We start from the raw sequence: 26,559 nt of genomic DNA on the forward strand, positions 1-26,559 counted from the left end.
ACTTGAACAAGGATGAGTTAGATGATGGGCTACCAAAGATCAAGTTTCAAAAGGATAAGGTGTGTAATGCATGCCAAATGGGTAAGCAAGTCAAGAGCTCTTTTAAATCTATTCATAAGGTATCTACTTCTAGACCCCTTCAATTATTGCATATGGATTTGTTTGGTCCTACTAGAGTAGCTAGCTTAGGTAGTACATATTATGCCTTAGTGATTATTGATGACTACTCTAGGTATACTTGGGTTGCATTCCTTACACATAAGGATGAATGTTTTGATATTTTTAAGAGATTTTCAAAACGAGTGTAAAATGAAAAGGGTTTTCAAATATCTTCTATTAGGAGTGATCATGGTAGAGAATTTGAAAATGAGAAATTTGATACGTTTTGTAATTCACTAGGGATCACTAACAATTTTTCTTCTCCTAGGACTCCCCAATAAAATGGTGTTATTAAGAGAAAAAATAGAACTTTTTTAGACATGGGGAGGACTATGTTAAATGAATATAATTTTCCTACTTATTTTTAGACGGAAGCCATTAATATGACTTCTTATGTTTCAAATAGAGTTTTGATTAAACATATTTTAAAGAAAACCCCTTATGAGTTATGGAATGGCAAGAAACCTAAAATAGGTTATTTTAGAGTTTTTAGTTGTAAATGCTTCATTTTGAATACCAAAGATAATTTAGATAAATTTAGCTCCAAAACTGATGACGGTATCTTCTTAGGGTACTCTACATCTAGTAAAACATATAGAGTCTTCAATAAGAGAACCTCAGTTGTTAAGGAGTCAATGCATGTTGTATTTGATGAAGCTAACCCCTTTGGTCCTATAAAGGATATTTCTTATGATGATGATGTTATAGGTAATCTTGATGAGTTGACTCTTGAAGATTCTCAATCTAGTGGAATTCAAGATCTACACATGGAAGATCCTTTGAAGGACTTGGGAGTTGATAAAGTTGAGCTTTAAGAGCAACAAGGTCAACCAGTTCCATATCAAGAAGTTTAACAAGATCTACCCTAAAATTGGACATTCAAGAAGGATCATCCTAAAGGCCTAATCATTGGTGATAAATCAAAAGGGGTAACAACTAGATCCTCTCTTAGAAATATATATAATAACCTTGCATTCATTTCTCAAATACAACCTAGGAGCATAGATGAGGCCACTAATGATGACAGTTAGGTACTTTCAATGCAAGAGGAGCTCAATTAATTTGAAAGGAATAAGGTTTGGATCTTAGTTCCTAGGCCAAAGGACCATCCATCCATAGGCACCAAATGAGTGTTTAGAAACAAATTAGATGAGGATGGAAACATAACTAGGAATAAAGCTAGGTTAGCAGCCAAAGGCTATAACCAAGAGGAGGGCATTGACTATGATAAAACCTTTACCCCCATAGCTAGATTAGAAGCCATTAGAATCTTGCTTGCATATGCATCATACATGAATTTTAAGCTTTTCCAAATGGATGTTAAAGGTGCTTTTCTAAATGGTTTTATTGATGAGGACGTATATGTTGAGCAACCTCCTGGTTTGAAAATCATGAGTTTCCAAACCATGTTTTTAAATTGACTAAAGCCTTGTATGGTTTGAAACAAGCTCCTAGAGCTTGGTAGGAAAGGCTTAGTGACTTTCTTTTGCAAAATGGTTTTTCAAAAGGAAAAGTTAATACAACTCTTTTTGTTAAAAATCATGTAAATGAAATCCTTATTATACAAATATATGTTGATAATATTATATTTGGTGCTACTAATGAGTGTTTGTGTGAAGAATTTGCTAATACCATAAAGAGTGAGTTTGAGATGAGCATGATGGGAGAACTCAAGTTCTTCCTTAGGAATCTAAGGATGGCATCTTCATCAACCATGCCAAGTACACCAAAGAGTTGATCAAGAGGTTTGGAATGTAGAATTGCAAGCCAAGTAGAACTCCAATGAGCACAAACACCAAACTTAACAAGGATGAAAAAGGAAAACCGGTTAATGAAAACCTCTATAGAGGTATGATTAGTAGTCTTTTATATCTCACAGCTAGTAGATAGGACATTATGTTTTCCATATATTTATGTGCACATTTTCGATCATGTCCTAAAGAGTCTCATTTGCATGCTATTAAACATATTCTTAAAAACTTGAATGGTACATTGCATTTAAGTTTATAGTATCCTAGAAATGTATCCTTTCATTTATGTTCCTACTTAGATGCCAACTTTGCTAGAAGCATCCTTGATAGGAAGAATACCTCAAGTACTTGTAAACTCCTAGGACACTCTTTAGTTTCTCGGTGTAGCAAAAAATAAAACTCAGTTACACTTTTAATGGCCGAAGCTAAATATGTGGCTACGGGTCTTTATTGTAGCCAAATACTTTGGATCAAGCAACAATTGAGAGACTTCAAAGTATCTCTTGCTCACATTCCTATTAAATGTGATAACATAAGTGTAATCAGTTTGACCAAGAACCCCATACAATATTCTAGAACTAAGCATATAGACATTAGACATTATTTTATATGTGATCATGTATTGAACAGTGATGTTGTTCTTGAGTTTATTGATACAAATCACCAATTAGCTGATATCTTTACAAAACCTTCATGTGAAGATAGGTTTAATTTCATTAAGAGAGAATTAGGCATGCTTGATAACCTTGATGCTTGAGATTGTGATTTACTGTTCACATTACTATTCACATGAACAAAATATTGGTTTCCTATTTTTGGCTGTCATATGAGCACAATACCATTCCTCATTAATTTAGATTGTTCTCCTTGATTGTTCTATGAAGGTTATTTGCCAAAATTCTATTGTTACTTTGAATAGACTCCTTGATGGTTTTACAAGTCCTATGCAAATAAAATTACTAAATTTGTATTTTAGTCCTTTTGGCTCTTTAGGCTATTCTTGAGAATAGCTGTTTATGCTACCTCTAGATTGAGCATACACTAGATATGTGGTTTGAGTGTCTAAACAATACAGTTGTATTCATGATAGGATTCAAATCCAATAAGCTATGCCTTATCTTAGAATTGTACCTTGTCTTGTAATCTTTATATATTGCCATATGTTCTTATATCTTTTGGCATGGTGGTACATCTTTGAATGATACTATAATTTTTGTATGTTTTTCCTTTTAGAGTGCATTTTGATGATGGAAAAAGAGGGAGATATATAGCTAGTGGATGAATTAGCTAAGTGGATGAATAATTCTAAATTTTAAGCTTTAAACATGATATATAAATGATGATTTAGTGGGATACATGTTTTGGGTATACTTATGTGATGCTTCTTGGTAATCCTTTGATACATATTCTGAATTGTTTTTTATATAAAAACAACTTTGCATCACCATTCACCTAAGACTCATGGCATTGTATTCATTGAGTCAAAGCCTCTCTTATGTGCCCTCCAAATTCTATTTAGTAAGGCACAAACTATTTTTGAAAGGGGAAGTACATTAAGGGGGAGAATTTCTGAAAGACACACACTTCACTTGTGCTTAATTTTCCTCATCCACTAATTGTTTGTCATCATCAAAAAAGGGGAGATTGTTGGACCTAGGTGTCTTAACCCATGTTTTGATGATAATAAACAATTAGTGTGCTACCAATATACTTTGGAAGTGTTTATGTTGAGTTTGTAGGCCTTAGATTCAAAATTATCAAATTGCTTCAAATCAAGGTTAATGAAGAGCAAGATAAGGAAGCAAACATTTATGGGACCCTACAATGTAACTTTTATTTCTTTTATATCTTGTAAATCTCATTTTATTAATTGTGTTGGCTCAAGTCTAGGTGGTACTAAGAATATCTTATTCAACTTAGTTTTCACCTAATTCTTTATCAAGGGAAAATTAAATAAATTTTTTAAAAATGCAAAATAAAATTTGAAAAGTATTTTAGTTGCAAAATACATTGAATTAGCTTTCCAATGGTTCAAACGGATCAAAAATCCGAGTTCGGATTAAAAAGTTATGAGTTTTTTAAACTCTTAATTTTTTAGTGTCTTTACTTGTAACTTTTTCTTGATCAAGGGGAAGTAAAATGAAAATTTCATATTTAAGAAATGCAAATTTGTTTTTGAAAGTGTTTTCATTGAAAAGTTTATTAAATTAGCTTTCCAACGGTTCAATAGATCGAAAATCCGAGTTCCGGTCAAAAAAGTTACGCATTTCCGAAGCCTAATTTCCCTTTTGACACTTTCTATCCAGAGAGCACTTCGGAAATCAAAAGTGGGAAGCTTGACTGCCGAAGTTCATTTTTTAAATCATGGTTTTTGAGCGTTAAAAGCCATTTTGTCCAGAGAGCACTCCGGCAGCCAAAAGTGGAAATTTCAGCAGCCGAAAGTGACTTTTCAAAAGCTATTTTTTAGCGCTCCAACCTTCAATAGCCAAATAAATAATGTCAACAGCTAAACCTGGGTTTTTGCAACTCGATAAGACAAAGCTTTGGGTGGTTGAATGGCTAGTTTAGCATTTAATGTAGTCCCAATGGTTATTTTCTTGTAAAAACTATAAATAGGCACCATTTATGACTGGAAACAAGTTACAACAACAATCTTTTTGGAAATTTATTGTGTTCTAAAGATTTTCTTCATTCTTTCTCTTTAGAACTTGAGCTACCACAGTTAATGTTGAGAACTTGATATTTGAGTTGTAAATTCTTTATTCTAAGAGCTCATTCAAGGTTGTTGTGAGCACTTACTATAATTTTGAGTGTGATAGAGCTTTAAATAGCTCTTGAGTGTAAAGGGATTTGTATAAGAGTAAAGGTTTGCTCTTAATAATTATAAGGGGTTTATTCTTCACCTAAAGAAGAATTTTAGTGGAGTTAACTCTCAAGGAGGGTCTTAAGGAGAGAACGTAGGCTTGGGATAGCCGAACCTTTATAAATTTCTTGTGCCATCATTCTTCCTCTACTCTTCTTTGTGTCTAAATTTCTTTTAGTCTTTAATTTTGTAATTAAAACCCAATTCACCCCCCCCCCTCTTGGGTTGCTACAAGGGACAATAAAAATTAAGGAAGTTAGGCAGGACTTGGCAAGTCCATGGGAAGTGTGAGTTGGGTGCATGTCAAAATGTTTGGGCTTAAGTCAAAATAAAGACAATAGGTTGAGTATGAAAAAAACAAGCCCATGTTAGTAGTATGCCCTAGAGCATATCATTTAGTATATATCTTGTACATGTTTTTATTAATCAAAGGCATTTTCACTTTTTCATTTACATAATATCTTTATGTGTAATAGAAAAAGTCCATTGATATTTTATTAAAAATTCTATTCTTAAGTTGTTAAGAATATGAGTGATAGTATTTATAGTACAAAGTATCATAAATAGGTTCACAATCGAGGATACTTCGCAATAAAGACATGCCTTATCCAGAAAGATTGTACTCATGTTTGTTCCCAAGTTATTTATATGAGATATAAATAAGATGGAATTGTGAGTCTCATGCCATATGACAAACATGATAGGCACTTATACATGATAAGTAGGTCGAACCAGTGACACTTATGACAAGCACATGGAGTTTACTCTTATCAATGTATTATCGTAAATCATATCAGTGCATATAATCTTTAGGCCTGAGATAGCACAGTTATCTTGTATATAGGTGGTTTGAGTTTGATACTGCTTTCATACTTGTACTATGTATAGGTATATGGGCATATGTTGGCTCCTACTAGTTATATATGGAGGTAGGTGTTGATCAAGATGGAATTTGTTCCTCTAAGCAAATAGGGATAAAATCCTATGTTCATTTAATTGTTCTTGATGTTTCAAGTTCTTGGCCAGGATAGATAGATTTAATCAGAAAAGAGTTTCTGATGAGAAATCTTTTTAATCAAGAACTGGAATTAAAAGAGAGCATAATATTCATAGCAAATGGGGTTTGACATAAACCATGACTCTAGCTTGAGTTGGGATTTTGTAACAGAGAGATTCTAGTGCATGGTAACATATGATTATAAGTTAATTTAAGGTAAACCTTATTACTAATTAGGTGGCCATGGCATGCTATGCTAGGTGTTAACCATGGTCTATGAGGTGCATAAAATGGTTTAGAGAAATCATTTATGGTAAGAAAGAGTTCTGATGATATTAAGAGTTGATATCATATCTCATTGCCAATTAGTGATGAGCCTAGTAAGTCACACACATACACAAGTAATCATCAAATTAAATATGATTTAATTAATTAATTAATTAAAGAGTTTAATTGATTAATTAAATAGGTTTGATTTGCAATTAGATTGCAAAGTCCCTAGCATGGCTTGAAACCAAGTCTAGATTATTGGATGCATAGTATAAATTAAATATATATTTAAAGTGTTTAAATATGAATTTAATTAATGAGAAATTAATTAATAGAGATTAATTAATTAATTTATATTTGATATAAATTGATTAGAAGAAGAGAAATAATTATTTTGGATTGAGAACTCAAAATTAAGACAGGGGCATTTTGATCATTTCACAAGGTGACATGTGGCACCATTAGATGGTGACACATGGCACTACACATAAGCTTGCCAAATGTCTTTTAATCATGTAAGATGATTAAAATTAAGATTAAATATAGGTTTGACAATTGGCATAACGTGATTGGGTTAATTAAACCTAGAGCCAATCAGAAGGTGACATGTGGCAAGGATTTTAAGTGGTGACCTAGCTATATAAGTGTTGTTATGAAAAGAAAAAATACAATCAGCTACTGCCTCCCTTTTTGCCCCCACCCTTGAGGCTCTCATTCTCTCTTCTTCTTCATCTCTCATCAATTCCAAGAGATTAGCAAATAATCTCTTGAATTAAAAATACTAGAAATTGTTTCTAGTGTTCTGTTTACATATCTAATCTCTCAAAAGGCAAAAGTTGATTTTCTAATTCATAAAAAAAGCTTTAGAAGCTATTCTAGAGCTACCATAGGTGATCTTGGTGTGGACAAACTAGAGGGACAACATATGGTGTCCTAAAGATGCATCTTAAAGGTGCCAAACACACTGCAGTGCATCAAAAGGTTAGTGCACTTGTTCTTGATCTAATCTAGAGTTCTAAAATTAATCTGATTAATTCTGAAATCTTAAATGGAAAATACAGATCCAAAAACATATTAAAAGAGTTTTAATATGTTGATTCTCATTGAAATTAAATAGATAAAAATAAATCTTGCTTGATGCATGTGACCCGATATGAAAAATTTTTGAATTCAATGATATAAACTTATGTTTTTCTTGCTTCCGCTCCTTCAATGGGTATCAGAGCCACTGTATTTGCCATTTAGATTATTCAATATGAGATTTGATTGTGTGATTTGATCAAAAGTTGATCAATTCATTGCTGGTTGGAATGAACAAGGTGGCAGCATGGTGGAGTGCACCATGGGTGCACATGGTTTGGCTCCTCCCATGGTGTGTGCAAGGTTTGGCTTTTTAATTTGCAATTGTTGTATGATCTAAAAGCTTATCCTATGTCTAATTAAATTGTTTAATTAGAGTTTTATTCACACAATTAAATTTTGATTCAAATCAGAATTTTAAAAATTGTTTGAATGTGATTTAAATCTAAATTTTAAAAGTTGTTTAAATGTGATTCAAATATGAATTTTTAAAGTTGTTTGAATCATATTTAAATATGAATTTTTAAAGTTGTTTGAATAATATTCAAATCTGAATTTTTAAATATTGTTTGAATGTGATTCAAATCTGATTTTTGAAAATTGTTTGAATGTGATTCAAATATGAATTTTTAAGGTTGTTTGAATGTAATTAAAATCTAAATTTTTAAATTTGTTTGAATGTGATTCAAATCTTAATTTTTAAATTTGTTTGAATCATATTCAAATCTGGATTTTTAAGTTGAATATGAGATATTCAATTTTATTTAATGGCTAAATAGTGATATGCATGATAGATGATCATGGACTATAAAAGACCAACGTGATTGGATTTATTTCTTTTATGTTTCTTTGGGATTGTAAATTAATTAATTAATTTTAATTTATTTTGGGCATGTATTATTAAGGTTGTAGTAATTTTGGGTTGTAATTTCATTTATTTAAGTTCTTGTAAATTCGCCTTGGTATGCCAAGGATTACTATATAATTGGATAGCAAGAAGTTCAAGGAGGTCAAGAGCATTGGTGGGACCAGTGGGAGGAATTCAAGATCAAGTGTTGATTATGTACTCCTTCAGCAACTCTTGTAAAATGAATGAATGAAATGCACCTAGGAATGCCCTGATTCAATTCTTGGTGGCTCAAAATTGAATCCCTTTACTGTTTATCCATGAATGCATGAGATGTATGAGAATGTATACAAGTATGTGATATATGCATGCTAAATGGATAATGTGCAAAGTGAGGCCTTAATAGTAATGAGGATGACCATAAAATCTTCCAAAAAAAATGATTAAGTTGGAAATGCTATAATTAAAGTAATTATAACATGGGCCCTCCATCGAGGCAATTATTTTAAGAAATTTAAAATACTTGCATAAGATACAATTAATTTAAGAGATTTTCTTAAGAATAATTGTTAAGCATGAGATGTTATAAATATGTAAATGGTTTGGTGGCAATTATAAGAATTCAATCACCCACTAGAAATCCATCCAACTAGGACTTCCGTTTTCTACTTTGGAAGTGTAGGATTCGCTAAGTTAGTGAGAGGACCAATTTGATTAAAAGACCATAATCATTTTGATTAATTACATGATACATTTACTAATTAATCTGATTATTTTCTGTAGTTAATTTTCTGATAATAATGAGCACAGAACAACCACCACTATCCAATATCCTTATAAGCATACTTGATCGCAATAGGTTGATAGAACCTAATCTGTTTGATTGGCTAAGAAATTTGAAACTTGTCCTGAACCTTGAACATATAGGATATGTTCTAGACTCAAATGTTCCTGGTCCCTTACCTCCAGAGTTCATCCAAGAGGAACATGAAACTTTGGACAAGTGGAAGGAGTATGATATGAGAGCTAAGTGTTACATGCTTGCTTCCATGAGTAATGAGTTACAAAAGCAGCATCAGAACATGCAGAGTGTGAGTGAGATCCTCCTTCACCTACAAGAGTTGTATGGTGAGCACAGCAGGAATGCTAGGTATGAGATATCTAGGCAGCTGTTTCGCATGAGGATGTTTGAGGGACAGAATGTTGGGGATCATGTCCACGAGATGAGTCGACTAATTGAGCAGCTGGAACATCTTGACTTTAACATGGATTTCCAACTGCAGACGGATATGATCCTTCAGTCCCTTCCTGAGTGTTTTGGGAATTTTGTGACAAATTTCCATATGACTAAACAGGAATGCACCTTCGAAAGGTATGTCCATACTTGTTATTTAGATTCTGATGATACTCATAGTTCATCTACAGCTTGGGTTTTAGATATTGGTGCCAGTTCTCACATTTCTTATGATATAGTCCGGATTGGCAATGGCTTAACTGTTGAAGCTTTAGCCATAGGATCTAAATTTTTTTACATGTCTGGACATATTTTTTGTTTGGATAATATTTTTTATGTACCTGATGCTTTTAAGAACATCATTTCTATATCTAGTTTGACTAGAAATAGCTATGAATTTTAGTTCATAGATGATGCTTGCAATATTTATTTTGGAAATAAATATGTTGGTTCAGGTTATATGAATGATGGTCTTTATTATTTGGATAATAATGACAAACACAAAATGAATGCAAGTGATCTAAATGAATGCAATGCCATGGTGAAAATCAACTCAAGTTCAAAATATGTCATGTTACAGAAGATAGGATTGCAAAACTGGAGAAAATGAGGATACTTTCCTCATTAGGCTCTGAGCCTACTCCAACTTGTGAATCTTGTCTTTAGGGCAAAATGACTAGATTACCCTTTGTTGGACAAGGGCTAAGGGCTGAAAATATTTTGGAGCTAATACATAGTGATGTATGTGGTCTATTTAAGGAAATGGCTAGAGGCGGTTTTCATTACTTTATTACCTTTACTGATGATAAATCAAGGTTTGGGTATTTGTATTTGATGAAATACAAACATGAATCCTTTGAAAAGTTCAAAGAATTTAAATCTGAGGTAGAAAATAAAACAGGAAAGAGTATTAAACCTCTTTGATCAGATCGTGAAGGTGAATATTTGAGTACTAAATTTGATGAATACTTGAGAGAGCACGGCATTGTTTCCCAGCTGACTCCTCCAGGAATACCACAGCTGAATGGTGTATCTGAAAGGAGAAATCGTACCCTATTGGATATGGTACGTAGTATGATGAGCTATACTGATATGCCAATCTCCTTTTGGGGATTTGCATTAGAATCAGCTTTGTATATTCTGAATAGGATTCCATCAAAATCAGTTTCTTCCACACTTTATGAGATATGGCATGGAAGAAAACCAAGTCTTAAGCATATTAAGATTTGGGGTTGTCCAGCTTATATCAAAAAGCTGAACACTGATAAATTGGAAACCAGATCAGAAAAGGGTCGATTTGTTGGATATCCAAAGATAGTTTTAGATATTATTTTTATTTGTCTGCTTACAAAAGGTTGTGGTAAGTAGAGATGCCATATTTCTTGAACAACAGTTTGTTCAAGAAGGAGACAAAGGAAGGCAAATAGAGTTAGAATTGGAGAATTCTGACCAACCAATAGATCAGATGGATATAGATCCATTTAGTCAACCTACACCCATTGATGAAACATCTACAGCTATTCCTCGTAGAACAACCAGGGTATCTCACCCACCAGTGAGATATGGTTTCCTTTATAAAGAAGAACAAGAGTTGTCTACTCATAAAGAAGTAGATCATGGAGATGATCCACTTACCTATGAAGAAGCTATATCAGATATAGACTATTCAAAATGGATTGATGCTAGGAAATCCGAGATTGATTCCATAAGAATCAAGTTTGGGATCTTGTTGACCCACCTGAAGGTATTGTACCTATAGGGAATAAATGGGTTTTCAAGAAGAAAATTGGTTCTGATGGAAAGGTAGAGACCTATAAGGCAAGGCTAGTAGCAAAAGGGTTTCGCCAAAGGCAAGGAATCGACTATGAGGAGACTTTATCACCTGTTGCCATGCTTAAATCAATTAGGATTCTATTAGCAATAACTGCATACTATGATTACGAGATTTGGCAGATGGATGTCAAAACAGCTTTTCTCAGTGGATACATTGAAACAAGCTTCGAGGAGTTGGAACATCCGTTTTGATGAAGCCATCAAATCATTTGGTTTTATCAAAAATGAGGATGAGCCATGTGTATATAAGAAGGTTAGTGACAGTGCTATCACTTTCCTTGTCTTATATGTGGATGACATACTGTTAATGGGTAATGACATAGGTATGTTGACAACTGTAAAGGTATGGTTGTCAAATAAATTCTCCATGAAGACTTAGGGGAGGCAACTTATATTCTTGGGATTCGCATCTATAGAGATAGAGCGAAAAGAATAATTGGTTTATCCCAAAGTTTATACTTGGAAAAGGTGCTAAAGAGGTTTAACATGCTTGACTCCAAGAGAGGATTGTTACCAGTGAGACATGGCATCTACCTTTCTAAATAGATGTCTCCAAAGACACCTGAAGAAAGAGATAAAATGGCCAAGATTTCATATGCTTCGACTATTGGAAGTTTGATGTATGCAATGTTATGTACTAGGCCGGATATCATATATGCTATTAGTTTGACTAGCAGGTATTAATCTAATCCAGATTTGAAACACTGGATAGCTGCCAAGAATATCCTTAAGTACTTGAGAAGAACTAAGGATTTATTATTGATTTATGGAGATGGAGACTTGCAATTGGATGGTTATATTGATTCTGATTTCCAATCAGATATCGATGATAGAAAGTTTAGCTCTGGGTATGTGTTTATTTATAATGGAGGTGCAGTCAGTTGGAAGAGTTCCAAATAGAGCACGACTGCAGATTCCACTACCGAGGCTGAGTATATTGCTGCATCAGATGCTGCAAAGGAAGTTGTTTGGATAAAGAAGTTCATGACAGAACTTGTAGTAGTTCCTTCTATTGAGTCAGTAGTTCCGCTTCACTGTGACAACAATGGAGTAATCATACAGGCTAAGGAACCTCAGTCTCACCATAAATCCAAACACATAGAAAGGCGCTACCACATTATTAGAGAAATAGTTGGACAAGGCGATTTAGCCATGTAGAAAATAGCATCAGCTAAAAATCTAGCTGATCCATTCACTAAGCCTATGTCACAGACTCAGCTAGACCGACATCTTGAGAAGATGGGTCTAAGATATTGTAATGAATGGCTCTAGTGCTAGAGGGAGATTGTTAGTAGTATGTCCTAGAGCATATCATTTAGTATGTATCTTGTACATGTTTTTATTAATAAAAGGCATTTTCACTTTTTCGTTTACATAATATATTTATGTGTAATAGAAAAGGTCTATTGATATTTTGTTAGAAATTCTATTCTTAAGTTGTTAAGAATATGAGTGATAGTATTTCTAGTACAAAGTATCATAAATAGGTTCACAATTGAGGATACTTCACAATAAGGACATGACTTATCCAGAAAGATTGTATTTATATTTGTTCCCAAGTTATTTATATGAGATATAAATAAGATGGAATGGTGAGTCTCAAGCCATATGACAAACATGATAGGCACTTATACATAATAAGTAGGTCGAACCAGTGACACTTATGACAAGCACATGGAGCTTACTCTTGTCAATGTATTGTCATAAATCATATCAGTGCATGTAATCTTTAGACATGAGATAGCACAGTTATCTTGTATATAGCTGGTTTGAGTTTGATACTGCTTTCATACTTGTACTGTGTATGGGTATATGGGCATGTGTTGACTCCTACTAGTTATATATGGAGGTAGGTGTTGATCAAGATGGAATCTGTTCCTCTAAATATATAGGGATAAAATCCTATGTTAATTTAATTGTTTTTGATGTTTCAAGTTCCTGGCTAGGACAGATAGATTTAATCAGAAAAGAGTTTCTGATGATAAAATCTTTTTAATCAAGAACTGGAATTAAAAAAGAGCATAATATTCATAGCTAATGAGGTTTGACATAAACCATGACTCCAACTTGAGTTGGGATTTTGTAACAGAGAGATTCTAGTGCATGGTAAAAGATGATTATAGGTTTATTTAAGGTAAACCTTATTACTAATTGGGTGGCCATGGCATGCTCTGCTAGGTGTTAACCATGGTCTATAAGGTGCATAAAATGGTTTAGAGAAATCATTTATGGTAAGAAAGAGTTCTGATGATATTAAGAGTTGATATCATATCTCATTGCCAATTAGTGATGAGCCTAGTAAGTCACACACATACACAAGTAATCACCAAATTAAATATGATTTAACTAATTAATTAAAGAGTTTAATTGATTAATTAAATAGGTTTGGTTTGCAATTAGATTACAAAGTCCCTAGCATGGCTTGAAGCCAAATATAGATTATTGGATGTATAATATAAATTAAATATATATTTAAAGTGTTTAGATATGAATTTAATTAATAAGAAATTAATTAATAGAGATTAATTAATTAATTTATATTTGATATAAACTGATTATAATAAGAGAAATAATTATTTTGGGTTGAGAACTCAAAATTAAGACGCATGGGCATTTTGGACATTTTCCAGGGTGACATGTGGCACCCTGAGATGGTGACACATGGCACTACACATAAGCTTGCCAAATGTCTTTTAATCATGTAAGATGATTAAAATTAAGGTTAAATATAGGTTTGACACTTGGTACAATGTGATTGAGTCAATTAAACCTAAAGCCAATCAGAAGGTGACATGTGGCAAGGGTTTTAAGTGGTGACCTAGCTATATAAGTATTGTTATGAAAAGAAAAAAATACAATCAGCTGCTGTCTCCCTTTGTGCTACCACCCTTGAGGCTCTCATTCTCTCTTCTTCTTCATCTCTCATCAATTCCAAGAGATTAGCAAACAATCTATTGAATTAAAAATACCAGAAATTGTTTCTATTGTTCTGTTTACATCTCTAATCTCTCAAAAGGAAAAACTTGATTTTCTAATTCATAGAAAAAGCTTTAGAAGTTGTTCAAGGGCTACCATAGGTGATCTTGTTGTGGAAAAACTAGAGGGACAACATCTAATGATCTAAAGACGCATCCCAAAGGTGCCAAACACACTACAATGCATTAAGAGGTTAGTGCACTTGTGCTTGATCTAATCTAGGGTTCTAAAATTAATCTGATTAATTCTAAAATCTTAAATGGTAAATACAGATCCAAAAACATATTAAAAGAGCTTTAATATGTTGATTCTCATTGAAATCAAATAGATAAAAATAAATCTTGCATAATGCATGTGACCCTAGATGAAAATTTTTGAATTTAATGATATAAACTTGTGTTTTTCTTGCTTTCGCTCCTTCAGGCCATATGTGTGTAAGAGGCCCCATTTGCTATTTGGAATTGACAAAGTTAAAGAAACTAGAAGAAGATTATAATATCTTGTGAATGTAGAAGGAAATAAAGCTGAAAAGTTAATCAAATCTCCTCAAATTCATGCATCAACATATGGGTAGATTTTTAAAGTGTTTTTTTTTTTTAAAGATTCAATATTATTCCTTGTTTAGAAGACTATTCAAAGTTCCTATTTAGTAACCTTGTTATCTTTCCTTTATAGTTCTTATGATCAGCTTATATAAAGGCCATCTCTTGTAAGCTTAAAAGCATTATAAGTTGTTAATCACAATAGCAAGTGTTTTCTTCTTATCAAAATTATTTGTTGATGGTGAAGTTCTGACTTATCATAAGAGTTCCTTGTGTGGAATCTTTATTGGGATTGTATTCTTTGTAGCGAGATTACTCTTATCAAAGTTTACATTCTATAGTTTTCCTCTCATGTTTTGTCTTTTAGTACTATTGCATCTTAATTCATCAAATACCAAAAATAAATCCTTTCTTTTTAATCGAATTTTGCTGAAGTTTGATATTAGTGTTATATTGCTTTGTGTTGGCTTATTTTTTAGTGGTTCAAAGTTATTTCTTTTTCCTTGATTCATTCAAGCTGAATTTCTTATTTTTTTATAACTAATCAATGTCATTCTCTCTTTCACAAGGCATATCAGTATCACCTTCTTTGATTTTTCTTGGCCTAACTTTTTTGTTAAAGGCTTGGGCTATCTTCCTCTAATAAGACTGCATGTGATATAAGGCCTTCATTCTTTTCTCATCAATCAGAGCCAATTTTTCATATCTTTGCTGAGCCCACACACTTTCTGGGACTTTAGCTTCAAGCATCACTCTTAAGGATTCAACTTCTAACTCAATCGGTAGCATTGCTTTAGTCTTATGCACTAAAAAGAATGGGGTTGCCCCGATGTGCTTGTTATAATGTAATAACCCCATAAAAGAGTTTCTTAGGCCTTATAAGCTGCAACCATCTTCCTCAAAATAGCTTTTAGATTCTTATTAGTTACTTCTACTGCTCTATTAGTTTGAGGCCTATATGGTGAAGACTCATGATGCTTAATCTTGAACTCTGTGATCAATTCTAGAAAATTACCCTTAAACTATGTGCCATTATCTGAGACTATCTCATGAGGTACCCAAAATCGATAGATCAAATTCATTCGTACAAACTTGCTCATCTGCTTAGCAACACTACCTTAAAAGATTCAGCCTTAACCCATTAAGTGAAGTAGTTAATCACCACGATGATAAATCTATTTGATCTATCGATTTTGGTACCTCATGAGATAGTTTATGCCCCAAATTAAAAATGGCTATGGCATGGTCATACTGTAGAGCTCACTTGGAGGTAGATGATTCAGATTCCCATAGATTTGACATTCATGATATTTCTTGACAAACTTAACACAGTTAGTCTCTATTAAACCAGTAGTAACCCAGCTTTAAAATTTTACTAGCCAAAACCTTTCCATATTCTCATATGTACTTCTTCTATTATTTGCTTAGGCTATTTCTTTGTCACATGGAAGAGTGAGAGTCCTTCAAAGAACCTTTTATAGAGTTGCCCCCCAACTAAAGTAAATTGAGTGGCTAATCTATGAATTGTTACTATATCTCTTTTCTTTCCTGATTACGGGTATTCTCTCACGTCTAAATGCCTCCTTATTGTTAGTAGTATGCCTTATTACGGGTAAACCTTATTACTAATTGGGTGGCCATGGCATGCTATGCTAGGTGTTAACCATGGTCTATGAGGTTCATAAAATGATTTAGAGAAATCATTTATGGTAAGAAAGAGTTCTGATGATATTAAGAGTTGATATCATGTCTCATTGCCAATTAGTGATGAGCCTAGTAAGTCACACACATACACAAGTTACCACCTATTTAAATATGATTTAATTAATTAATTAAAGAGTTTAATTGTAACATCCTCCCGATAGCAATTCCGCACAGTCTACTGTTCCGGTGACCGGTGTCGGTCCGGACAGCTAGAACTTCTGGAAAAAAATATTTAAACTAAAGTGAGGAACCATAATTAACTCAAATATTAATGAGAAAAATTTAGTAAAAATTTTAGAAATAAAATACAGTTAAGTCAAATGAGCCGGTGCCCAAGCAATGGGTAACCCAGAGGGAAGTTGCGGTTCTCGCAACGAGGAGCCCTAGACCCGGGAAAAAAATTCATAAAATAATTATTGAGACTCCAGAGAAGGGTCATTGAGGTTCCTATGGAATTAGAATGCCAAGAAAATATTTAGAAAAATTTTTCAATCGGTACAGACAATTTTGGCCCGTTGAGCCAAACGGAGGGCATTTTGGTCATTTCGCCTTCAGAGGTGATTTTTGGCTGACTTGTCCAGTTAAGCAAATAATTATTATGGTCTAAAATATGAATAAATATTGCTAAAAATTAAATTGGAAATGAGTAGAGAAGAAAAGAAAAGAAAATGAATTAAAATTACAAATTTGACCTCATGCTTATGTCACTAAGCACTCCCACCCAATCACCACTTGACAAAATAAATAAATGGGATAAAAATGAAGCAAAAATGAGATAAAAACAAAAGAAACCAGCATTTTCCTTTCTTCATACGGGCTGAATCAAGAGAGAAAGAGAGAGAAAAGGAAAAGAAAGAAAGAAAGGAAGAAGGAGAAGGAGATGAACAGTAGCAGAAAAAGGGGTTCAGCAAGGCAGCAAGTTTCTCTTCCGTCCAGGTGAGTTTGGCTCAACATCTATGGCTGATTTTTGGATATGTTTGAGGTATTTATGTGTGGAAGTTATGGTTAAAATTTGGTGATTGTTCAACGGTTGGATTTAAGGAAATATATTGTTGAACACAGGCTGTCTGTAGGTTGAATTCTGAATTTTGGCTACGGAAATTTGAGAAAAATAAATAGTTAGAATGCTTATAAAATTATGAAATTTGGTAAAAATGATATTTGGGGTGTTGAGGCTGCTGGGTTAAAATTTGGTGAATTTTAGACTTGTGGTTTATGAGATATAAATTGTTTTGCATGAGCTGTCTGAGTAAGACTGATTTCTGCAAAAATTCAGATTTTGAAGGGTTGAATGAATGTTTTGATATCTCATGATATAGAGATTATTTGATGCTAAAATTTTTACTGATATTGTATAGGGATGTCTTGAATATATGGTTAAAATTTGGGATTTATCTAACGGTTAGATCATTATATATAAATTTGAATGCACAAGCTGCCAGATTGGGTATTAATGGGTGGTTGTGGATTTAAGATTTATGATAGGAGTTTAGTCCAATTTAAGGGGAAATGCTGTTGAATTTTTATTGGATATTTAATTTAGGAAAGTGAAGTTATAATTGATTATGATTATTATGGTTCTAGGAGAAATCTTGAAGAATAACAAGCTCAAGGTTGGTTTCAAAAAGGTTAGTGCTAATTCATCCTTAAAACTTTGTATATATATATATATCATGTGGAGTATGAAATGAGGGTGAAATTAAGAGAATTGAAACAAGTTTGCATGAATAAATTCCACCAATTTTGGCAGCCTTAGGATACATTAGGGTTTCATTGATTAGATTGAGTTATAGTTGTACATGGCTGCCATTGAACATAAATTAGATACTTTGATTCATTGATTGCATGTATATGGAAAATTGAAATGGTAGAGCTAGGGTTTGGGAGTGAAATTTAGACTTGGCTTATGAAGTGGTAAGTGAACATTATAATGGTCAATTAGTGACCATTTGAGGTAAGTTGACCATAATTTGAAGAGATTTAGAGTAATACAAACTGAATTGGTGGGCTGCCTAATGAGTGCAGCAGGGAGGCTGTGAGTCCAGCCTGTTTGGACTGCCATATCTTTGGCTGTGTAGGTTCAATTGGTGTTTGGCCAATTAGACATGAAACTAGACTTATAATGTCACATTTTTGCTGAATAAACCATGCCCAAAAGACCAAAGCAAGAGGACCAAAAGTTGGCCCCAATCCGGGTACCCTGCAAGCCAATTCTGCAGAATGACTAAATGAACAGTAACTGTTCATTTGGCCATAACTCACTGTAGAAATGGTCAATTGACCTGAAATTTTTACAGAAACAAATTAAGACATAGACAAACAACTTTCATGAAGAAACCTACCCCAAATTATGACCAGAACCTAACCCAAATGACAGTCACAGTCACTATTCATGGTACTGTAGATTTGGTAATTTCTGCAGAATGGAAATCCGGCCAGCTGTGGTTTTTGGACCATATCTGGAGCTACAAAATTCCAAATGGAGTGATTCAAAAAAGAAAATTCAACTAGACAAAACAAGGAACAACTTTCATGTTTAACATATCCTCAAATTCCCACTACAACAGTGCTTAATGGAACAGTAAAGTTAAGCTTCAAAAACTGAAAATTCTGCCCTCTTGTTTTAAGCTTAGAAATGGTAATGGTAATCAATTCCAACAAGTTTTAAATGTAAAATGTGGTGCATTGGGAGTGTTAAAACCAATGTACCTATTTTCTATCCAAAAGTCAACATTTTTGTTGATCAATGAGGTGAATAGTGACACCAAAACTTCAAAATTCAAAATTTGAAATTAGAAATGCATCTAGGGGACTTTAAATTACAATTGGCAATTAATACTACCAAATGTAAAACTCAAAATGTGGGATCTTGGTGTAATTAGAATTAACATATCCCTTAAGTATGAAAAAGTCAACATTTTGGTTGACTAATAAGGTGAATAGTAATCAAAGTGAGTAACAAACTAAGATGAAGACCTAGAACCAATTCTAAGCTTAAATGCTTAGAATTGTATGACAAATGTGGACTATGTATCTTAGTCAAAATTGTTAAAAGGAAATTAAGACCATAAATTTGAAATCCATGAAATATTCATGGATTACTTGAAACATGAAAAATAAGTCACCCAATTGACGTGAATAGATAGTTAGGGCTTATATGCCCATCACAAATAGAATTCATAAAATATTAGTAACTCAACTTGAAATATAAAATTTGTAATTACATAAGTAGATTCTTGAATGTATAAATGAGAAAGGAAAAATGTTTGAATACAATGGTACATGTAAACCATTGTTTAGAATTGTCATCAATATGAATAACATAATGAATGAATAAATGAACCATATTAATGTATGAATGAGACATTAGTTCTCATTATTATAGAGAGGAGAAGTATTTTGAGTACTATGGTATAAAAGGATAATTGATGTGAATTATGATCATAAAAATGATCAAATGAATGTATGAATTATAATTGAAATTTATCATGAAATAATGAATTCATAAACACAATATATTAATATTTAATGATATTATGTGCCCTTGTATTGCCTAGACATGTGTGTCAGATTGGATAGTTTGGCATGCCAATAGGGTATTGTTTTAGCAGTACTGCGAAAGGCTTTATGCCTGTATTCATGGCTTTATGCCCGCATTCATGGCTTTATGCCCGCATTCATGGCTTTATGCCATCATTCATGGCTTTTATGCCCGAATATGTGTTATCATGGCTTTTTAGCCATACTGACTGCATACGTGGTTAACGTTCTGCGTCCCATGGTATGACGGCCTGAGGCACCGCGGTGTCCAGTGCCAACGACCCGTTATCCAGTTTAGTCAGCCTGTCGTAAGTCACTTGGGCAGTGTAATTTATTGAAATAAATTAAGACTATTAGTAATTAAAAACATTAGAGATCAAATAAATGAGTTAATAAGACTTCAAAAGAATTAGTTACAATTATGAAATGATCCAAACCACATAAAAATTGTTAAGTAAAATGATAAGAGAGTTGCAAAAATAGGTATAACTTAACTAAATATTTTAAATGTACCTTCTATTGCCATATGAATATAAATTGAGTATTTTTATTAATTCTGTATATCGTACATTATCACTGTGAATTTCGAAATTAAACGCTTCCAAAGCGAAACAAATGAGAACAAAAGATAATTAACATTAGACACATTGTATTAAATTAAATTGATTCTTAAGCATTCAAATTATGCTCTGTTCTTTCTTTATTTGTATATATTATTTCTTGTTATATTATTGCACCACTAGGCAGAAATGCTTAGCGCGATGGAATTGCTTCCTCGCGCAGGTACTGAAGGTAAAACCAGTAGACTGTCGACTGAGATTTTTGGAGTCTAGATCTGCAGAAGTGTTAGAAGAGTTCAAGATTGTCACCTCCTCAGCAATGCATGTAGATAGGGCTCATTTTATACATGTTATGTATATTGTTCATTCCTAGCACATTGTAAATTATTTGTATATCTTGTACAAAATAAACTCATGTAATTAACCTATGAATTATGGAAGCTATTCAAAGTAAGTATTTTAGTATGTGAATTGAATTTGAGTTATAATGAGATTATACTTGTGAATATTGAGATATTGAAATTGTCTTTGGCAGGTTCAGAAGAACTGTTAGTCCAAATTACAGCCGACACTTTGTCGGATTATCGTTAAAATTTTTGAAATTTCCAACTTAGTTAGATTTTGATAAAAGTAAAAATAGCCTAAATCTTCAATAAAGTTTTTGAATAAATAAATCAAGGACTGTAATGAAATCAGATAAAATAGAGTGCTCCGGCACACTGAGTGGCATAACTTGCTCGGCTACACTGTAGTCGGGTAAGGGGTGTCACATTAATTGATTAATTAAATAGGTTTGGTTTGTAATTAAATTGCAAAGTCCCTAGCATGACTTGAAACCAAATCTAGATTATTGGATGTATAATATAAGTTAAATTTATATTTAAAGTGTTTAAATACGAATTTAATTAATGAGAAATTCATTTATAGAGATTAATTAATTAATTTGTATTTGATATAAATTAGAAGAAGAAAAATAATTATTTTGGGTTAAGAACTCAAAATTAAGACACAGGGGCATTTTAGTCATTTCACAGTGTGACATATGGCACCATGAGATGGTGACACATGGGATTACACCTATATAAGTGTTGTTATGAAAAAGAAAAACAACCAGCAGCCACTCCTCTCCTTTTTCATGCCATTTTAAGGCTCTCCATCTATTCTTATTAATCTCTCATCAATTCAAAGAGATTAGCCATCAATCTCTTGAATTAAGAACACTAGAAATTGTTTCTAGTGTCCTGTTTACATCTCTAATCTCTTAAAAGGTAGAACTTGAATTTCTAATTAATAAAAAAAGCTTTAGAAACTGTTTAAGGGCTGCCATAGGTGTTCTTGGTGTGGACAAGCTAGAGGGATAACATTTGGTGTCCTGAAGACAAATCTCAAAGGCGCAGATACGCTGCAGTGCATCAAGAGGTCATTGTAATCGTTCTTGATTTAATCTAGGGTTCTAAAATTAATCTGATTAATTTTAAAATCTTAAATGGCAAACAGATCCAAAAACATATTAAAAGAGTTTTAATATGTTGTTTATCATTGAAATCAAATAGATAAAAATAAATCTTGCATGATGCATGTGACCCTAGGTGAAAATTTTTGAATTCAATGGTATAAACTTGTGTTTTTCACTCTTCCGTTCCTTCAATTGGTATCAGAGCCACTATATTTTCCATTTAGATTGATGTTTACATGATTTAATTGTGTGTTTGATCATGATATCAAAAGTTCATTGCTGGTTGCAAAGCCAAGGTGGCGGCACAAATGATAAACACCATGGTGCGCATGGTTGATGCACCACAATGGTGTGCAAAGGTAAATGGATGGTGAATGTGCAATTGTTGTATGATCTAAGATCCATTTTATGTCTAATTAAATTGTTTAATTAGAATTTTTATCACACAATTAAATTATGATTCAAATCAAAATTTTAAAAATTGTTTGAATGTGATTCAAATCTGAATTTTAAAAGTTGTTTGAATGTGATTCAAATCTGAAATTTTAAAGTTGTTTGAATCATATTTAAATCTGATTTTTTAAAATTGATTGAATAAAATTCAGATCTGATTTTTTAAAAAATGTTTGAATGTTATTCAAATATGATTTTTTAAAAAATGTTTGAATGTGATTAAAATCTGAATTGTTTAAAGTTGTTTGAATGTGATTCAAATCTTAATTTTTAAATTTGTTTGAATGATATTCAAATATGAATTTTTAAATTTATTTGAATCATATTCAAATCTGGATTTTTAAATTAAATATGAGATATTCAATTTAATTTAAGTATGTATGTTTTATTTAATTGTTAAATAGTGATATGCATGATGGATGATCATGGACTATAAAAGACCAATGTCATTGGATTTATTTCTTTTATGTTTCTTTGGGATTGTAAATTAATTAATTTATTTTAATTTATTTTGGGCATGTATTATTAAGTTTATAATAATTTTTGAGTTGTAATTTCATTTATTTAAGTTCTTGTAAATTCGCCTTGGTATGCCAAGGATTACTATGTAATATTGGATTGCAAGAAGTTCAAGGAGGTCAAGAGCGTTGGTGGGACCAGTGGGAGGAATTCTAGATCAAGTGTTGATTATGTACTCCTTCAGCAACTCTTGTAAAATGAATGAATGAAATGCACCTAGAAATGGCCTGATTCAATTCTTGGTGGCTCAGAATTGAATTCCTTAGAAAGTCCATGATCATACCATATTTATTGCTTATCCATGAATGCATGAGATGTATGGGAATGTATGCTATTATATGATATATGCATGCTAATTGGATAATATGCCAAGTAAGACCTTAATAGTAATTAGAATGACCATAAAATCTTCCAAACAAATGATTAAGTTGGAAATGCTATAATTAAAGTAATTATAACATAGGCCCTCCATTGGGGCAATTATTTTAAGAAATTTTAAATAGTTGCATAAGATGCAATTAATTTACGAGATTTTCTTAAGAATAATTGTTAAGCATGAGATGTTGTAAATATGTAAATAGTTTGGTAGCCAATATTGGATGTACCTGAGGACATTAAAATTATTTGTATAATTACTGGCTCAATGGGATTAACTTAACTAATGCAAGATAAGTCAATAATGGATGTACCTGAGATTTTGAGCATTAGGGGCTAGGTAAAGGATTGAACCTCACATGAGATGTGATGGGCAAGGAGTTACTCATTTATAGTTTATTGTAATTCCAATAATGGATGTACCTGAGGATGATCAATAGAATTATAAGAATTTAATGACCCACTAGAAATCCATCCAACTAGGATTTCCGTTTTCTACTTTGGAAGTGTAGGATTCGCTAAGTTAGTGGGAGGACCAATTTGATTAAAAAACCATAATCATTTTGGTTAATTACATGATACATTTACTAATTAATCTGGTTATTTTCTGTAGTTAATTTTCTGATAAAAATGAGCACAGAACAACCACCACCATCCAATATCCTTGCAAGCATACTTGATCGCAATAGGTTGACAGGACCTAATCTGTCTGATTGGCTAAGAAATTTGAAACTTGTCCTGAACCTTGAACATATAGGATATGTTCTAGATTCAAATGTTCCTGGTCCCTTACCTCCAGAGGCCACACAAAATCAATCCAAACATCCAAAGGACCCTCATCATTGATAGAATTACCAAAAATGGCAACAAACATTATAGATTGAGGTTCATCAGGTTTTGGATGGGTTGAGAAAAGGTTAATAATTCGGTTAGGGTTATTTAGGGTGGTGGAAATCATGTGGAGGCTACGTGAGGGTGGAATATTATAGTTGAGCATAGGTTTGGTGTGAGTGTTTAGTTAATTCTTAGGGTCGACTCTCTTTTTGGCATCAATTAGATCTTGGACTTATGCTTAAGCTAGAACCATCTATCGGTGTCATGGCCATGGGTTTAGTGAAATTGGCAATATTGATTGGCATTATAGTTAGGTGGAAGTGGGTTTGGTGGTGGTCTAGGTGCTAAGGGCTGTAGGAGGCCTCAAGCTTTAAGACGCTCAAAAACTTTGGACAAGGGTTGGTTGAATTAGGAAAATCTCCTTGGGGTGCGAGAAATAGTTTGAACCTTAATAACCTTAATGCCTTTTGATTGGCTTACCTTTGGCCTCTTTCCAATGTTAACCATAATTTTCTCTTCCAGCTTAAACATCTTAGCATTCAAGTCAAGCATTTTCTTAAACATGGCCATAATGTTTTCCATCTTAACTAGTGTACATAAAATCCTTACTAGTCTCTTCCCTTCCCTAACCCAAGTGACCTAGTCGAAAGTTTTCTTGGTGTGCTTCGAGGCTATGCTTCCTAAAAAAAAAAGAGACTTAAGGGTTAGCCTAAACATGCTATGACATGGATGTAATGTATGAATGGACCCTTTTTTTTACCCTTACCTATTCCTAAAAATACAGAACTAAAACTAAAGTATATAAACAGAACCGAAATTAGAACCAAAACCACAATTTGAACCCAAATCTAAAAAAAAAAAAAAAAAAAGAATGAAACCTTCACTATAATTGAATCTTCACCCCCTTATTCCTCCAACTCTCACGTATGGGTAGGGTAAAAATCTATCTTAGGCTTTGGTACACTCATAAACAAGAAGTGCTTTAAGATTATCCTTCCTTCATAAACAATGGGGTTATATCCTTAATGTTTAACCATAAGTAGGCATCCTCTTGCCTAACACAGGTTTTGAAGCAGACCTGGGCCTATGCACACTTTGGGTTTATGCATAGGGCTAAGTTCATTTTAACTACCACTAGGACTTATATTTTGGATAGTGAGGCTATAAATCTAACACAACAAATATACAAGGTACCTAGGGCTAAAAGTTAAGGCTCATGGGCTTTATTGGGTGTGAGAAAGGGTCACCATGCGAGAGCTTTTCCATTAAGCTCAATGGCTGGAGCTGTGGCTCTTTTATATACCTGAAGGTATAAGCATGAGGTTCTAACATTCACCAATTTGCCACAGATCGAATGGAACTATGGCCTTCTTTACTAGTACTAGTGAGGCTATAAGGGAAAATGTAATCTGTGTGATAGTATAGTGTAATGCAAAGAAGTTTAATAAAGGAATAATATTATACTAGTAGAAACACATTAGAGTAATTATCCATTATCCCCAGTGGAGTCGTCAAATTATGTTGTGAGGCAAAAGATCATCTATTGGGATTGCATAAAGTGCACTAGGAAATACCCAGGAAAGATGGTGGAGTCACATTGGTCTCACTTAAATACCACCTCCTTAGTCAACATTTCCTAGACATGTAATTTATATAATCTTAATATAATCGAGCCCACTGGTAAGTATCATCTTCCCATAACACTACCATGGTACTAAGGATTTATGCTACAAAGAGATAGATAGACAGGAGTCGCCACCCGAGTGATAACTGGGACATGTTCATTATTTCTTTCGAGGGACATCAACTTCCAATAGAGTCGTGGATAGCAACTTACTCTTTGCAAAGGTTCCATAATCATCATCACCCTAGCCTAATGTCTAGGTTTGGGATAGTAGGTATGTAAGGGGAAGGTGTTAGGAACCCATTACGCCTGATCTAACCTCTTTAATTCAAGTGTCAGTCCTCTACTAATGTTTCTAAAAGTCTTATTTATTATTCTTTTATTAAATCTATTACCTAAGTATGCAATTTCTAATCTTGCACATACAAACAATCCAAATAGTAGTGGTTATTTTCAAACAGTTTTCATGTACAAGTACTTCCTATCTATGGAGTTACTAAATTTAATTAAGTCATATTTATCGTGTCACACCCTACTCCCCTGTAAGATATAACATGATCCCGTAGTACACCTAATGAATTACCGTACTTCGCCTACCGATAACCGATTAGATATACTATAAGGGATTTTAAAACAATTTTCGTGCAATTTAAATCATCGATTAAAATCTGGTGTTATAATTTATTTTTTTTTCAAAATTTCGGCAAGGTGCCGGCTGTATTTTGAGAAAACAGTTCTTTAATCCTGCAAAAGAAAATGCTCCCAATATGTTTTCTCAAATACAACTCCAATAACTTCATTTCAATTCACAATTCAAATCTCAATAAACAATCAATTCATTTTCAAACTAATCTCATCATAAAGAAACATTTCATTTATTACAAGACTCAAAATTTATATTACAAAACTATTCAAGTAAATGAAATCTCAAATTTATATTTA

Source organism: Hevea brasiliensis, chromosome 15, assembly GCF_030052815.1.
Source record: "Hevea brasiliensis isolate MT/VB/25A 57/8 chromosome 15, ASM3005281v1, whole genome shotgun sequence".
Classification (NCBI taxonomy): domain Eukaryota; kingdom Viridiplantae; phylum Streptophyta; class Magnoliopsida; order Malpighiales; family Euphorbiaceae; genus Hevea; species Hevea brasiliensis.